The sequence below is a fragment of the Nicotiana tabacum genome, chromosome 6 (genome assembly GCF_000715075.1).
Source record: "Nicotiana tabacum cultivar K326 chromosome 6, ASM71507v2, whole genome shotgun sequence".
In the NCBI taxonomy this organism is placed as follows: Eukaryota; Viridiplantae; Streptophyta; class Magnoliopsida; order Solanales; family Solanaceae; genus Nicotiana; species Nicotiana tabacum.
In genome coordinates, this window is record NC_134085.1 from 207,770,964 (window position 1) to 207,778,439 (window position 7,476).

The 7,476-nt window shown below is 40.1% G+C and overlaps 1 pseudogene; it reads left to right on the forward strand.

The window, feature by feature from the left end:
- The first annotated feature begins 2,118 nt into the window (after positions 1-2,118).
- Positions 2,119-5,765, forward strand: LOC107817336 (uncharacterized; annotated as a pseudogene).
- The last annotated feature ends 1,711 nt before the right edge of the window (positions 5,766-7,476 follow it).

Here is a 7,476-nt window from a genome sequence, read left to right on the forward strand (position 1 = left end):
AACTTGAAGACTAAGAGAGAGCGCAAGTGCATGAACAAAATTCTGAGAGGGGGAAAGGGGAAGGGAAACGATTACAAATAAGTACACATAGGGGTTCAGGGGAATGGGGAGATTGTAAAGAGGCAAGGGTAGGCTGTGGGCATACCCAGCAATGGAGAATGCTAGCACACCCATAAGCCTATTAGAACATACTATTTAGAGGCTAGGATCCCAAGGGATCAAATTTAATTCATGGACAATAATTTGCATATTGCCATGCCTTAAACCATAGCTCAAACACATAGGGGGCAGGGGTTTGGGACTCATAATAGAAACAGGCAGAAAGAAATCAGCATACTAATTTAAGTGTTGAACTGTACAGAAATAGTAAGTAGACATGGATACAAAAGCAGTAAATAAACACATTATCGTGGTGCTAAAACTTAAATGAGGACATACTAGTTTCAAAGAAACAAATAGAGAAAAGCAGTAGGTCTTGTAAGCAGGCCACAGTGCAGACAAGAAGAGAGTATAAGGGTGAGTTCAGAAAGACTATGAATGAGTCATCCTCCTCCTTGTGTCAATGAAAGAGTCGTGTATTTATAGTGTGAAAAATAGGCAGAAATAAGGTAAGAAAACAGTTAAGGAATTGAATATCAATTAAGAATCAATCTCACAAGACTTCCTTTAATTAAGGAACTCATATTCAAACGAGAAAACTATTTAAGGGAAGAAATCAATAAACATCTTGTGCAAAGCATTCAATTAAGGGCAAATACATAAAAAATTACTTAAGGATAGAATTTTGAAATACCTGGTTACATAAATAAGGTAAGAAAAATCAATTAGTAGCTAGTAAATCAAGGATCAAAGATTTTGTAATCAATGGTCCATGAATGAACCGAGTCAGAAAAGTTAAGGAAAGTCAAGTAACTTAAATCGAGTCATAGGGAAATCAGCAAATAAGGAAAGAAATCAATCAAACATATACAGAAGGAAGTCTGAAACTAATCAAGATTTGAAAGCCATTTTAGAGGGGAAGTCCAGCACATATAAAGAGCATACAAACATGTTAAGCTGAAAGAAGATGTCGTGTCATTGCAAAATCAGTAGATAATAGACTACAAGAGCATGGTTGTCACATAGGTTAGCAATGTAGAAGAGAAGTAACATCTAGTAGCATACAAAAATCCAGTGTAAAAGTCCTTAGAAGAGTTTAGCAAAAGTCAAAATTATATTAAAAACAAGGACTTCAAAACTCAGTTCAGAGACTCGAAATAGGTCTGAAAGAGTTCGGGTTTCTTTTGAGATAAAACCAGTTCAAGCAAATCACATATCCAATGGTTTCCAAACTTGGAAAAAAACCCCCCCAAATTCTAGGGTTTCTACCATCAATCGAGTGTAGAGATGAGAGGGCAAGTAATTAAGTCGAAATAGGTTCAGAGGTCTCAGAAAAGAACTGAAACCTTTAACATGTTCCTTCAGCAACAGAAGCTCATGAGAAACATGGTAGAAGAGTAACATGCGAAACACAGTAGAAGCGCTCAAAAAAAACATAGTAGAAGAAACTAATACACAGCATAGTAGAAGAAAACTAATCAGAACACAGTAGAGGAAACCTAGTAGAAGAAACATAGTAGAAGAAACTAATGCGAAACATAGTAGAAGAAAACTAATCAGAACACAGTAGATGAAACTTAATAAGAAACACACAAGAACACCGTAAAAAATACAGTAGAAGAAACACACGAAAGAAAGAGAAAATCAGAGAAACATCTAAATAACTCAGAAAACCCTAGATCGAAAAAAAGAAATGGTTTCGAAAGCATAGTTTTTTTTTGAAAGAAAATCGTTTAAAAAGCTTTAGGGAAAGCATAGATCTGGAATAGATCTAAAGTAATCAGAAAAACCTCAAAAGCTTGGGTTTTCAGAGGAACCCAAATGATGAGAAAGGCTTGGATCTAAGCAAGAAGAGTCGAGGCCAGGCTCGAAACTGGCATGGCTCGCCGGAGCAGGCCGGAGATGGCCGTGGAACTTGAATCAATAGAGGTCCAGACCCAACTCTTCGTGGTCGAGTCATGAAGCTCCAGTAACCAAACGTGAGGAGCCATAGGTGGCTTGGTGGGTGGTGAAACCACCATGGATTCAGGTCAGAAGGTGGCCGGAGAAGATGAAGGGAACTTGTCGGAGAGGAGGTGAAAGGGGGAAGGTTCTAGAGAGAACCAGAGGTAGAGAGATAGAGACGAGTGAGGAAATGAGGGGTATTGGGGGGTCGTCGTTTGGAATTAAAAATGGTAAGAACAAGTGAGGGCCGATGATCTTTTAGATCAATGGCCAGAATTTAATAAGGTTTTGGGTCGGGTAGGGGTAATTGGGGCCTGGGTCGGGTTTTATTTGAAATTGGGCTGGAAATTGGGGTCCAATTTGGGGTAAGATTTTAGGCTAAAATTGAAACGAATTGGGCTATTATTTAAATTGCCAATTTTTCCGTTTTAAAATTATAAAAAATAGTAAATTAATTTCTGGGAGTAAATTAAAGGTACTAAAATGATTAATAATATATAATGATGAAAATAAAAATACTGGAGAAAATTTTATAATTATAAACACAATTAAATCTTGAAATAAGCTAATATTGCAATTATATGCAATTTAGCTTAAAAAATACTAAATAAATTTGTAAAAATATAAAAAAATTAAGTTAGCTATATTTTAGTATAAATATGAGAATATAATAAGTGAATCACCAAAATGATAATTTTGGGGACAATTATTGGGTTTTCTTGATAGAATAAAGCAGTAAATTGATTTAATTTTTTTTTTTGAAAAATTAAGGGAAAATAATGGGATCTTGGGACATGCTTGTATATGCACATACATGCTATTTTGCATATAAAAATACAGGAAAAAATTGGGTATCAACAAGAAGCTTCGGGGTCTTGATTTCCATTCTATTATGCATATGGAATTAGAACCGGACAACCCCATGATCGTGATTTGATCATCATTAGGTGGTGAGAAAGCATGCCTTATGACGAATGGGGAGCATTACGCCCGATCAAGACATCAGTCTGCCCTCTAATAGAGGGTGTTATAGAAGAAATTAGGCACTGAACTGATGTTTAGTAGTGCTTATCAGTCAGGACAGCCAGACTCCAGTCGTCGATTTACTGGAAGACTTGCTGAAGAGCTTAGTGCAAGGGAGACCGAGCAAGGGGGATAAGTTCTTCCAACTGCTGAGTTTTCCTATAAAAACGATGTGAATCGGCCTATGTTAAGTAAGGGGTAAGTAAGCATTTGAAGTGGTATATGGTAAGAGGACTAACAATAAGGGGGAAGCGCAGCGATCAAAGCTTTGGTTTAGGGTCCACTTGGTTTAAACAAAGAAGAGATCTTTCTAGCGATTCAGTTCCTAGAGGGTTCCAAACCTAGTCTTCTAATATGAGAATGACCCTATTAAAAAGAGCATTAAGTATACATCGACTCTCTTGGATTTCACGTCATAGCATATATATACCTGGACTGAGCATATCCAAGAAAGACACAAGTGGTAGCCTTGGGGACAATTTTGCTCTTAACTGCGGAGGAATATGAACAAAACACGTGCATCCAAACATTCACAAATGCCTATTATAGTACTTCCCCAGTAAGAAGTTTGTGAGGTGCCGCTGCAGCTTGGATTATCGTAGAATAAGAGGAGCCATCTTAGGAAATGACTTAAAATATAGATGCCGCCACTGTGAGGTGAGGGAGCAACTTGTCTGGTCTTGCGGTGCACTCATTACCGTTACGAGAATGAAATGACGCCCCAGTTTGACTTGAGACCAAGACTCCTTATAACTCGTACCAATAGCGGCACTGAGCGGCCGGAGATTGATTGAAAAGGCAGGCCCAGCTAGCCCTCTCCCCCTAGCTGGCGGAAATAGCTTATTGGTAGAGCATAGCCTTGCCAAGGATGAGGTTGAGGGTTCAAGTCCCTCAACTAGCTTAGCCACTACCAACTGGCTTTCTAAGCCCGCTTATTCCGACTAAGTGATCCATTGACAAAAAGAGGGTCTTCCTCCTTCTTGCTTGAAGCTTTGACAAAGAAGCATTCTATTCCAAAAAGGCTTAGGGCTAGGCTAAACCTCCCTCAAAGCCATGAAGTCCCAGAGCTCTTATTCCAAGAACTGGTGATATTCCCTTAACTGCAGATTCAATAGCACCAGTTATGAACCCCAAAAACAACAGGAAAGAGAGCACCGTCTACTTAGACTGTCACACCAGCAATGAGAGCAGTAAGAGCAGATAGTGGAATAGAACTAGGAACAGATAGGCATTCAGTTAGCTTGAAAACAGACTCGTAGTTAGAAATCAGATGCTTCCTCAACAACTATCTTTAGAATGTCCTATCTCTCTCTTCAACGCTTTAAAACGAGCTAGAAGGCTTCTCTTAAAGCAGAAAATAGGAGTTATAGTAGTTTCAACTATTCGATTTGAATGAGTTCCCTCACTTCCTTTCCTTACTACGATATGCCCAAAAAAAGAAAACAAAAGTGCAACATATCAAAGAGCGATGACACAAATTATCAGTGACCTCCTACATAACATATGCGAGCCTTACGTGGACGATTTGGTAGTCTTTTCAAAAGAAAGAACTGACCACATCGAAAATTTATGCAAGGTCTTCGAAAGGTTAAGAATACATCAATTGAAGATGAACCCAAAAAAAATGTGCATTCGGGATCGGGCGGAGGCCTTAAATCAGCAGGGCAATAGCATAGCTATTATTGACCTAACCCCTATTACATTACTTAAGACTACTCTCTCTTCAATATACGAAACGAGCAGCCGAAAAAGGCTGTCCCTATTGTATTTTAGATGGAGTCATCTACAAGGATAAGAATCTTACCTTTACTTAGAGAGGGGTAGTGGTACCATGCTCTTCCGTGCTCGTAGGTTGACTCACATATGCATCCCGACTAAGGTCTCACAAACGTGCACTTCCCTTATGCATCCAACCGCTTCACTAATGTGAATAGGTTATATAGAAGGGTAGGTTGGTTATATACTCGTATGCGCCTTCCTTCTTCGAACCTTTTGGTATGTATTGCCCCTACCTATAGATCAGATCCACCAGACAAGAAAATCAATTCCGCACTGCTGCTGAGTCGTCAGACTTAACCACCCAGGGATTCATGGAATTTCTGTGGATTGCGTTGGGGGAAATCTACCAAAGCTAGGCAGATAGATAGACTCCTTTCCTGCTGCTAAGGGAGAGCAAGAAAGAAAATCAAATGATTGTTTTTTAACCAGTGCCCTCTTTTGGGTATGTAGGTACTAAGAGTCCTCTCACTACCAACCAACAGACATCATCTGGCTGGGTCTTGACGGTATCAACAACAAGGAAGAAACAACCAAATAAAAATAGAAACTAACTATGGCTATTGGCCCACACAACGTCCTAGGCATAGGGGAGATCGGAGCAACAGGGAACACCTAGACGATGTTTTTCTTCCTGAGCTGCAGTAAGTAGATCGAGAGGTCGTTCCGCCCCTTGTCCCCGAATATGGGGAATATGTTCTCATAAAATCTTGCTCCAATCTGACCTAGCTGGCGAGCGATCCCAATTCGTGATAGAGAACAAGACAGCAAGCGAGCGTACTTTTGTTCGCTTCTTCTCTACCAAGCACGTAAGTTTAAGGATAACTGTAGGTCGGTGGCTACCTAAGGAAAATCCGATTCGATCCGCCCCCCGGCTGGGAGGCATTTACCTCATCCCGATCACAAGGAGAGGTTCACTATGATGGGGGTACTTGTAAGCACGTGATTTTTGCTTCACGGACAAGCACTCCAAAAGAAAACAAAAATAGTGACCAGTGACCTCGCTGTACAAATTTTCCAATTTTTCACGACATGTACTGCTAGTCATTTGTGGTTCATCCCATTTTTTTGCATTTTTTGATCTTATCAGTCAAAACACAAGGTATGTCTGTCATAGTAATCAAACCGTAATTCAGTAGTTAAAAGAAAATTCAAAAATATATGTGCATTGTTCGTTCTAGGTTGTGATTTAACTTACTTGAACATTTTAATTTGGTGTGATAATGGTGTTGAAGTGTTACATTATTGTTTGTTTTAATTTCATTTGTTTTACTATTTATTTGTTATTTTTCATTTTTTGTTTTAAAATTAGAAAAAACAAAAAGAAAAGAGTTGAAAATCGGTTTGGGCCCAAAAATGAAACGAAATAGGCCCAAAATCGGCACTCAAGTCCAGTCCAAATCCGGCCTGCCCAAGCACCAATTCAAACGACGCCGTTTCAGACAAGTCGATCTGAGCCGTCTAAGCCTCTTGATCCAACGGTCCACATCCGCACCCGTGACCCGACCTGTTTAGCCGGTCCAACCCAATCCATCACTTAAACCCAAACGACCCCGTTTTAATACCAAACGACCTCGTCTCACCCCTCACCATCAGATCCAAGCCGTTGAGATCATCTGATCCAACGGCTCAGATCTAAACCCCTAGACCATATATAAGCTTTCTATCACACCCCACGCCCCCTATCCGAACCCCCCCTTCACTCATCTCCTTCCCCAAGCCTGAAACCCCCCGAAACCCTAGCAGCCGCCCTAGTTTCCCCGTCACCAGAACCCGGCGGCATGAATGCCGGTGACCACCTCCTGAACACCCTAGGACCCCCTCACTCTCCTGAACATGGATCTATTACCCCCTAGCCTCGAATCCCCTTCCTTCATCTCGAATTTTCATTTGAAGATTCGAGTCGAACCCCGACCTATACCAAACCTCACCATCTTCATACCAGACACTCGCCTGACCCCCATCGTGACCAAACCAGGCTTGGTTTGGTCCGAATCTACCCACAACTTCTAAAAAACCAGATCTGAAAATCCAGACCTTAGAACACATGAACCTGGGGAATCCGGCTAGCCTTAACGGGGGTTTGAGGTCTAATAGACCTTAATCAAGGTGTTCTCATGTGAGAACACCCTGATTAAAGTTTGTTCGGCCTCAAAGGGTCAGAGTTGAGTCAGATTTGGATCAATTTTGTTTGGACATTTCTCGGTAAGTTTTTCTTTTCTTTTTTGTTTTATTCAACTGCTAATTAAGTTGTCAGCATGTTTCGTTGTGTTTGTTTGTTATTTTTGTTATTTTTCATTCGGATTTCTTCCATCTCTGTCAAAGACCTTTTATTTGGTCGATTGTTTTCTGTGTGTGATTTGAACGTATCCTATGATAAACATGTCCGATTAGGATAGTCGTCGCATAAATAACTTATATAGGTTCCCAGTGATTGACCAAAGTTGTCCGAAGCCCTTCAGGTCCCTGTATGTATTGGTTTATATGAACGACTGATTGTTACCTGTTATAATTAGTATAGTCGACTTGATAAATGTCGTCGATTAACTTCCTACGACTGAATGTTCAAATATTCTAATTCGTACAACTTCACGTAAGTGAATGAACCTGTTGATTGTTAATTGGATGCTTGAC